Source organism: Carassius auratus, unplaced genomic scaffold (genome assembly GCF_003368295.1).
Source record: "Carassius auratus strain Wakin unplaced genomic scaffold, ASM336829v1 scaf_tig00032387, whole genome shotgun sequence".
In the NCBI taxonomy this organism is placed as follows: Eukaryota; Metazoa; Chordata; class Actinopteri; order Cypriniformes; family Cyprinidae; genus Carassius; species Carassius auratus.
Genome location: NW_020525998.1, coordinates 23283 through 33803, shown reverse-complemented (window position 1 = coordinate 33803; position 10521 = coordinate 23283). Strand labels below are relative to the sequence as shown.

Here is a 10521-nt window from a genome sequence, read left to right as displayed (position 1 = left end):
TTTTTATTATTAAACGTGCAGTACGTTACGTAACGTTACGTTACTCATGTTTATTTAACGAAGCCTTTTTGAAAATCGATCAGTTTTAAAATTGTGGCGAGTCTCCAAAAATAAATAAATGTATGGGAAACACATCCCGCAGCACTACCACCTGAGCCCAACTTCAGTTTACTCATCACCTTGCCTTTAACTGCGTTTGTAGATGGCACTGCAGCCAGACCGATATACACAACACAGACCGGAAGTTAACTTAGGTCCAGGCGCGTGCATCCGATGAAACCGTCTATATATATATATATATATATATATATATATATATATATATATATAAAACCAAAAGTTTGGACACACCTTCTCATTCAAAGAGTTTTCTTTATTTTCATGACTATGAAAATTGTAGATTCACACTGAAGGCATCAAAACTATGAATTAACACGTGGAATTATATAAATAACAAAAAAAGTGTGAAACAACTGAAAATATGTCATATTGTAGGTTCTTCAAAGTAGCCACCTTTTGCTTTGATTACTGCTTTGCACACTCTTGGCATTCTGTTGATGCGCTTCAAGAGGTAGTCACCTGAAATGGTTTTCACCTCACAGGTGTGCCCTGTCAGGTTTAATAAGTGTGATTTCTTGCCTTATAAATGGGGTTGGGACCATCAGTTGTGTTGTGTGTAGATGGCTGATCCGCGGTTGGTTGGCAACAGCTGGATTGAGAGTGGAGTGCGCATGGTAGGAAGCTGTGGTGATTCCGGAAGCGATCCAGAAATGGAGGAGATGAATGGAAGGTAGTTGAAAATCGAAAAAGAAAGTCAAACTGGGGTCAGATTTCGGATTCTGATAGTGAAAAGGGAAGACATAAGTTAAGGAGAAGAAAGAAGGAATACAAGATTGATAATGCAAAAATGTTAAGGGGTGGTAAATTGTTATTATTTTGTAAAAATCACAAGCAACAAAAAAGCACTAGGAATGAAGATGTTATTGGGGAAAAAAGTAGTAAATTCAATTCCCGAAGAAAAAAATTGGGTAAGAGGGGTAATAACAGGAATCCCGATTGACATGACAATTGAAAGAATCAAAAAGAATATCTCTGGAGCGGAAGTGAAGGAAGAAGACTTCAGTATGTCAAAGACAAAGAAAGGAAGGATAGTTTATCTGTGATGATACATTTTGATGAGGATAAATTACCTGAAACAGTATATTTAGGATACATGAGCTATATGGTTAGACCCCATGTACCTCCCCCGTTAAGATGTTTTAAATGTCAAAGATTCGGTTATATTGCAGCAGTATGTAGAGGGAAACAAAGATGTGCCAGATGTGGAGGAGAGCATGATTACGGTAAATGCGAACAAGGAGTAAATCCCAAATGTTGTAACTGTGGGGGAGAGCACAGCGCAGGGTACGGAGGAGGTCAAGCGAGACAAAAGGGTCTTGAAAGTACAAAATATAAGAGTGGAAGATGGGTTAACATATGCTGAGGCCCTGAAGAAAGTAGAACAGGAAACAAAAACAAAAGAAATTGAGAAAGTTGAACCTCAGAGAATGAACAAAGGCTTAGAAGAGACTGAGTGTCTTTTGTAGCATTTATAGTTGAAGTGGTAAATTGCTCTGCACAAACGGAAGGTCGGACAGAGAGAATTAAAATCATGAGAGCAGCAGAAAAGTTTAAGGAAATGGATTGAATCAATGTGGAGATGATAAATGAAAAACTAAAAGTACAGGTAGGAAACACCCAGACAACATGTGGTGGTTCATAATGGTATTACAAATATTGCAGTGGAACGCAAGAAGTTTGATTGCAAACGGACAGGAGTTTAAGAACTTTATATTAAACAAAAGGAGGCTGCCCAGATATAACATGTGTTCAGGAGTCTTGGTTGAAACCATGCCTTAATTTTACAGTACTAGGATATATTGCAATACGTAGATACAGACCAGGTGGAAATGGAGGTGGGTTAGTAACTTTCATAAAACAAGATATAGGATACAGGATTGTAGAGATTAATCAGGAACATGAGGTAATGGTAGTTGAAATATGGGAAGGATCTGAAAGTATAAAAATAGTAAATTTTTATAATCCATGTAAGAAACTAAATATTAGAGATTTGGAAAAAATAGATGAGAAAGGTAAACAAAAGATGGTATGGTGTGGAGATTTTAATTCTCATAATACATTGTGGGGGAGTGAAAATACGGATTATAATGGATTGGTAGTGGAAGAAATGTTAGATTTAAGAGGATTAGTGTATAAGAGATAGTGTGTATAAATGATGGGTTGGGAACTAGAATTGATATTGGAAGTATAAAGATGTCAGCTATAGATTTAACTTTGGTATCAGATAGTTTAGCAAGGAAATGTACATGGGAAGTAATAACTCACAACAATATAGGAAGCAACCATTTCCCAATATTATGTAAAATAGGAATAGATATTCAAAAAGAAAAGGTAGTGATAATACAAAGATGGGCATTTAAAAATGCAAATTGGGAGCAATTTAAGGAGATTATTTGGAGGGTATTTTGGGTGTAATAGAGGATGTAGATGAGCTGAATACAAATATTTGTAAAGCAATACGGAGAGCAGCAGTAGAAGCAATAGGAAAAATAGAATAGAAAAAAAGGTGGTTCCTTGGTGGAATGAAATAAAGCTCTTAGGAAAGTAAGAATTTTAATTTTAATAATTTAATAAACTATAAAAAAGCACAAGCAAAAGTGAGGTGTGTAATAAGAGTAGCAAAGAGAAAATATTGGAGGGAATTTTGTGAAAGTCTTGGTGAAGATACTGAAATTAACGAAATATGGGGGATGATTAGAAAGATGAGTGGAATTCAGAGATATAGTAGCATACCAGTTTTAACCGATAAAGAAAAATCAGCAGTTTTAGATAAAGAAAAAGTAGAAGTATTTGCAGAAACATTTATGAAGGTGCACAGTATTGATGATATTCCTGAGGAAATTAGAAGATGTAGAAGGCAACGAATTAGAGAAAATCCAAACATTTTAGAAAAAAGAGGGAATGCGGGTAGTGTAATAGAGGCAGAGTTTACAATGTATGAAATGAAGAGAGCACTCTCTGGGGTAAGAAAAACTTCTCCAGGAAAGGATGAAATTTGTGTTGAGTTGATAAAAAAAATTATCAGAAAAATAATTAAAAGTGGAAACATGGGGTCATAGTGCCAATTTCTAAGCCAGGGAAAGACAAAGCTCAACCAAGCAGCTATAGGCCAATAGCACTGACATCAAACCTATGTAAGCTTATGGAGAGAATGGTAATGTCAAGGTTAGTATATTTTATTGAGGAAAAAGGGGTTATTTTTACAGTACCAGAGTGGTTTTAGGAAGGGGCGTAGTACTATGGATTCGGTTGTTAGTCTGGAGCAGTGTTAATTTCGTTGACTAAATATTTTCGTCATTATTTTCATCACGAATATATTTTTGCGGACGAAAACGAAACGAAAACTAAAAAAGAAGGCACTGATGGAGACTAAAACTATGACTAAATTGATTGACATTATCGTCAACGAATATAGGACGAGACGAAAATAGACTGTGACGAAAATCAAATCAGCAGACGGGAGAGATGCGAGGAATGAACAAAAGAACCGGCCAAACGGAACAGGCGAGACTGCATGAGAGAAGAGAACCAATCCGAGCCTGACTTACGGGCCCAGGTCTCCGAAGTGCACGAAAGATCCTCCAAAGTGTATGAGATCCTCCGCCTTCACAGGATTTCCTTAATCTGCCACCAGAGGTTCCTGATTAGTGCTCTGTCACATAGCAACGGTGCGAGAGGAGAGCTGACGAGAGGACAATCCTGCCAGGACAGGTGGAGCCAGAACTTTTTTTTTTTAGGTGGAGCAACAGGGGCGTAAAACTGCTTGGGGCGTATGTCTACTGGCTCAGTAGCTCTTCTGATTGGCTGAAATTCTGTAATCTTTAAACAGTCCCGCCCACTACCTCTACAGATGCACAAATCACTTTTGAACCAAAATATCTCGGTGCAAAAGGGAGAGCGCGAAACTTGTCGCTTGAAAGCGAAAAACAGTGTTTGAGATTCATCGCAGCAGATTCAAGCAGCTGTAGTTATGTACTTTGTGTTTGTGTTAGAAAAATATACAAGACATTTCTGAGAAAATATTCTACAAGTGTGCAACTCTCATTGGATGAATTCACGTACCGATTTGCGGATGTTCAACATTTCTCCACGAATGCACATTTCTTGATGCAGGTGTGTAAATGCGTTTTGCACCACATTCACTGCAGCAATTGTTTCAAAAATGTGAGCGTACGAGTTTCTAAATGTGTGATTTGTAGAATAGGATTTGTGCACCTGCAATGAAGAATTTGAGAAGGTGTAACTGTTGTGTTGTGTTTGTGGGAGAGAAAAAAAGGCTACAGGTTTGCAACTCTTAAAACATTTCACTCTGTGACTTCAAATTTACTGATACACATGTGTGGCTTTTCTCTACAACTACAAATCGCACTGCCACAGGTGTTCAGTTGTTTTGAATCAAAAATACCTTCATAAAATAGCCTGCACCGAGTAGGTGAAAGCAAATGTACTCGAGGCTTACTCAAGTGTTGGTGTTGTGTGCGTATGTTAGATGAACCAAGTAAGTTTATTTATGTACTTCAGCTTTTGATAGCTGTGACCCTTCTGAATTTTAGTTGATATTCATTGTTTAAGGTACTTTAAATGCAATTACTGGTTGTCATCACACATTCTTATGTAGGTTGTTCATTTAAGTGTATATTGCTACCTTCTTTGTATGAATTTACCTACTTTATTGATTTGTTTATACTAATTTGTTATCTTTTGTTAAAGACCACACCCAGATGGAAACACCAATGTAATGTCTGCAACATTTGTGAATTGTTGTGAAGAAAATAAATGCATCAAAGACTTAACCTGCATCTTTATGTCTCTTACCGGACATCTGTGGTGAACTAGTCCCCCCCACTGGCAACCCCAACTGGTCTAGTTGTACCAGTTTCCTTTTAGGTTCAGTTACCCGGTTCACTGAGCTGCTAATGCGCTGCTTATAGCGCCGCGCTGCTGTGGAGGGAGGAACTTCACTAAACGAGAAATATGAGGCAGTGGATTATATGAACGAGAAAGATTTGTTCACCTAAAAGATTAGTTCAAAAAGAACGATTCGTTCACGAACGACACATCACTACATTGCATACACATACTGTATACTCACTGCAAACAGAGTACGTGTGAACCTGTATAATATATAACAAATCTATTTTAACACCCAAGGAACCGCTACAATTAATGAACTTTATGAACAATGCATGGCAAAAAAAAGAAAAAATTCCCTGGACACGGGATTTATTTATTCATTTTTTTGCCATAAGTCTAGAAATGTTGTTACACCTTTACTATAGTGATTATTTTGACATGTCTGTTCTAGAGACGTTACAACTTTTTGATAAAGCTCTTGGATTTCTTTTGGAAAAATGTTTCAAATTCATCCTGAATGTATTTATGACTGTAAAACATATCTCTGTGTGTCAAAATTGTGATTAAAATCGAAATCCCAAAATTGATCAAAGAAATCACGGTTAATTTTTTTTGCAGTGGGCGCAAACATATGTTTGGTTGTGTGGGCCGCGAGTTGAAAAAGGTTGGGAACCACTGATGTAGATAATAATTGTAGACTACCCAACAGTATATTTAGTATGCAACTTTAAATGTAATAACCTTGAACATATTTAGAAATAAACTGCAACATACATTCTTGAGTCAAGAACCGGTTGCATCGGTGTTCGGATCACCAGTAGTTCTTTCGGACAGTTCGATTCAATAAACCGGTTGAAGAAAACGGTTCTTTTGCGCTCGATGTAATGGCGTCATTTGCGATGATTGCCCTTGATTCAAGCCTTCAGTTTACCAGCGCTCATAACATTAGCACAGAATCAGTTCAGTTCAGACGCGCTGTGTGTTGGTCTGCTTCACGCTCAATCACACATGTGCAGTATCATCAGACACGTGCACAGGTAAGGCTCAACCTGTGCAGAGCACATGCCCTTTTTGCCCTTACACTCCGAAGTGCCCTTTTTTTGGTGGTGTTTTTTATTTTATTTTATTTTTTTATCAATGCTATTGGTCACCCTTTACGTCTGTCTGTCTGTTTTACTAATATTTCACAAATGAAAGTTCTTAAAACGAGCTTGTGTAAATCTTATTAGATCCTCAAGCTATCAGTAAGCTCAGTAAGCTGATAACTCCGCCCCCTCTATATTGATTGAATCAACTGAAGTTCCACAGCAGCTGCACAGTAGACAACAGCTGAGCTGAACAAAGTTTTGCGAAGGGTAAATAAATATCTTGTTGTTTTAATAAGTACTACTAAACACTATGTCTATAAAGGCTAATATTTTATTTAATTGATGTCTGACTGACTCACTGACTGAGACATGTGGGACGTCGTCTGAGAGAGAGGGCTAGCATTTCCCATCTAGTCATAGCCAATACATAGCCAACACTTAAATAGCCTGTGCATATAGTAGCATTTCATCTTTTATAAAATGCAATTTTGGCCAAATGCATTTTACCACAGGAAAAACTGAGAGCTCCGTCTATAGCTACGAAAACTAGTTTGTAACCTGTAGATGAAAATGTAATTTTAATGACGAAAAAAAAAAAAAAATTCACAATTGCACACATTCGCTGGTCAAAAACTATATATTGATAAGTAACACAACAACATATAATTTGTTACCATCGGAAAATCATAACAGGTGCGCCCCCGTGCTGTTTCGTACTGGAACTTACACAGTGTGACAAGTGATCCTCGTCACCTAGATAACATATATTTCTAAGAAATTTCTTCTTTGATTTATGATTGCTTATACACTTAATTTATTAACATTTAGGCTAATCATGTCATAGTATACTCTCCGCTCGTCCTCACATCTATAAAATGTAGTAAAACATGGTTTTACTACAGTAATGTAGTAGTAACTAAATTTTTTTTTTACAGAATATCACTCTGAAATCTTTATATTTTATCATGCATAATGTAATTCATGATTCATTCCAAGGCTTCATTTATTCATAATTTATTATTATTTTCAAAAACAGTAATATTGTGTAATATTTTTACAATTTTAAATAACTGTTTTCTGTTTGAATATATTTTAAACTGTAATTTATTTTTGTGATCAAAGCTGAATTTTCAGCATCATTACTCTTTAGTGTCACGTGATCCTTCAGAAATGCTTTTCACTCCAACTTTTATTTATTTTTTCATTGCTGGCTTATTTTAGGGAAAGTGTAGTGAATAAGAGACCTTCAAGAGACCAACATCCCTGGTCCACCACAGTATCAATTTTTTGCAAGGTAGGCGGATACATGTTGGATATGTTCTAGTGACGGTATGGCTATAGTTTCTTATAATCTGGAATTGAGTTGGACATAATTACTTAAATTATATTTCAAAAAAGTTTGTCAAAAATACTCATTGCTCACCTTCCCCTCTTCTCAATGTCATTCATAATCATGTTAACCAAATAATACAAATTAGCTTATAAAACCAAACAGAAAAGCTAAAAAAGCTAAAAAAAAAAATTTCAGTTTCAATAAGTTTTATAAGCTAATTTGTATTATTTTGGTTAACGTTTATGTACGAGTCAAGTATTTTTTTCTCTATAAATGCAATAAAAAAAAAAAGAGGGAGTACACAAGAGCAATTCACAAACACAGGACCCTACAAATAATACTGACAAAAAAAACTTTTTTTGCACTTAAATAAATTTTGATTACTTGGTGGTTGCAGTGCAATGCCCCGTAAAGAGAGAAATAAGAAAAAGAAGGAGAGGCAGCCAAGGATAGGAAACTGGTCCGTGTACGTTTTGATAGTTTGTTTTTTCGATTGAAACACAAAACAAAATAACGAGAAACCACCTGTTTTTCGTTTGTCGTTTCAAACCAAAATCAAAGAAACGGTAAAAAAAGAGCCGTTCTCCCGTTTTTGGTTCTGAATCTAAAAACGAAAAATGACAAAACCAAAATCAAATAACGGTCCGATTTTGGTTTTTTGAAATTCCTTTTTCCATTTTTTCGTTTGAAGATCTACATTGAAATACAGACAGGTTGGCCACGTGACCCGGAAGTAATAGTAAATATGGCCTATCAAAATAAAAGCCAAGCTTTTAGAACGGTCATATTATGCAGCGCTAACGTTATACCAGAGTAACGTTAGAAGAAAAATCTATTAATAAATAGCCTTATATAAACCTGGACCGGAATAAATATGTTAGCAACAGTAGTTTATTACAGCTATTTAATATCGTGCCTATCCAGACATCACCAGTCACGTTTAATGAGCGCATTGTTTGGCTCAATACAGTTGGTAATATAGGTTAACCTAAGAACTTATTGTGTGTGCAGAGTTGTTACTGTTAGCGCTATATTATATAATTAAATTTATATTTAATGTGGTTTCCACCGTAATGAATAACTGTTCCCCCTTTCTACCAGCAGGTGGCAGTATTTAAATGACTGACTGTATGGTGTCTTTGGTAACTGTTTTAAATCAAGATTACTGATACAGATGTATTTATTGTTGTTCATTGTATTTTGTTTTTATTTGCCTAGTTATCATCATCATCATCATCATTCACCCAGCCCAGAGTTAAACCTGCTTCTGTTTTAACCTGATTATAACACTGCACTGCTATCAGCTTCTTATAGCAGCTCAGACAACAAACTCACATCAGACATGTCCCAATCCTAATGTAGGCCATCTAGCCAAAATAATGATTTACCAGTGTGCTATATACTTTGTGAATCTTTCTTCTCTATACACATTCCAGTTTGTATAACATACAAAACTCTGATTGTGTCATGCCAGTGAAGAGAATCCATAAAAGTCTTAAAATTTTATATAGCACATACATGCTTTCAAGGGCATTGCATGTACAATCAATGGCTGCAGAACATTTGTTAAGCCCTAAGGAAAGAACATTTTACAAGGTCCTCAAAAGAAAACCCCAAAACATAATTACATTACTAAAAACAGGCTGTCAACGCTGATTACATCAGGAATAACTGCAACAAAACGTTTCCAGTAACTTTTGATATGTCCTGCTTATTGACTTGGACGAACAGCTTGAACAGCTTCAACTCTTGGATGTTGGTGGGTTTCCTCACATGAGCTGCTAGCTTCCTCATCCTTCCACAACATTTCAATCATTTTAAGGTCATAACTTTTGACTCTGCCTTTCCAAAACATTCACTTTATTCTTCTTTAAGGTAGATGGGTATATTTTGTCACAATATAATATATATAATAGTATAAAGTATAAATTGAGTTTGTATCTCCCTTCTGGTACATAGCAGACATTATCAGGCTAATATAGAAGCAATTATAAAAATGGTAAACATAAATAAACTATGATCAGTGGAGCAGTGCTGAGGATGAACTATAGTTTAAGAGTCTGATAGCTTGGGGGGAAATGTTGCTCTGCAGTTGGTGAGGCAGCAGAAACTTCTATATCTCTTCCCAGAAGGCAGCAGGATGAACAGGCTGTGGCTGGGTGGGTACTGTCCTGTTGCAATGGCATATTGGATTTTAATATTTGTATCAATATAAGTGTGATGTAGCTTCAGTGAAGATGTAACCAGCAAAAAAAAAAAATATATATATGGATGTTACTGTCATACAATATAGAAAAAGAGGCTTAGAACTACAGAGATATATAGGGGATACATGGGAATGTTTAGAAATATCATTACTAAGACTACAATTTTTATTAAAATGTAATTATTGTTGTCAATGGGAATATATAACTATTAACACACTGTAACACTAACAAGTGAAATGAGACAGAGGAAAATTGCTTGAGACAACTGTTGAAATATTTGTTGAAAAATATTCTGAATCTTGCAGATGTGATGGAAAACCCAGTTGTGGCACCGTGCTGCCGCAGCCTCGTTGGATGCCGGGTCTGCGTTGAGCAGTGGGCAACTACCTCGCCGCACTGCCCAAAATGCAGGGACGAGATGTTCCAAGAAAAAAAAAATTTAAATTACAGGGATGGGGGAGATTGTGAATGTTTTGAAAGACACTATTAGTTAGGAGATTGTTTTAGTTAGTTTTTATTTTAGGTTTAGGTTTTAAGTTAAGTCAAATGGTTAAGTTTGGTTATGTTCTTTTATGCAATTAATAAATTGTTCAATTTTATTTTCTATTACTCTCACTTGCAGAACTCCTTTTGTTGTATTCATTTTATGTTATTTTATGCAAATAATAAATTAATATAAATATTTTAATAAAATAAATTATGTTCACTTTCATGACATACTGCTTGTTGTCTATTATAACACAGTAGAACCACACACCCAACTGGACTGAAGGCCTATATGTGAGATATGTTTTTAAATTTGTGAGTGTTACAGTCAACTAAAACTTCACGCAGTATAATAGCACATGTAAATCAGACAATCAAACATGAGGAGAAAGAGCTCATTTTATTGAGTAGGCTAATGCCTTAAGCAGCTGTG

At 35.8% G+C, this 10521-nt stretch overlaps 1 long non-coding RNA gene across 1 annotated transcript; it reads left to right on the top strand.

The window, feature by feature from the left end:
* Positions 1 to 9188: 9188 nt before the first annotated feature.
* LOC113080878 (uncharacterized) lies at positions 9189 to 10314 on the top strand. Its single transcript, XR_003282040.1, has 2 exons — positions 9189 to 9270; positions 9908 to 10314. It is a non-coding gene; the product is annotated as an uncharacterized LOC113080878 (long non-coding RNA).
* The last annotated feature ends 207 nt before the right edge of the window (positions 10315 to 10521 follow it).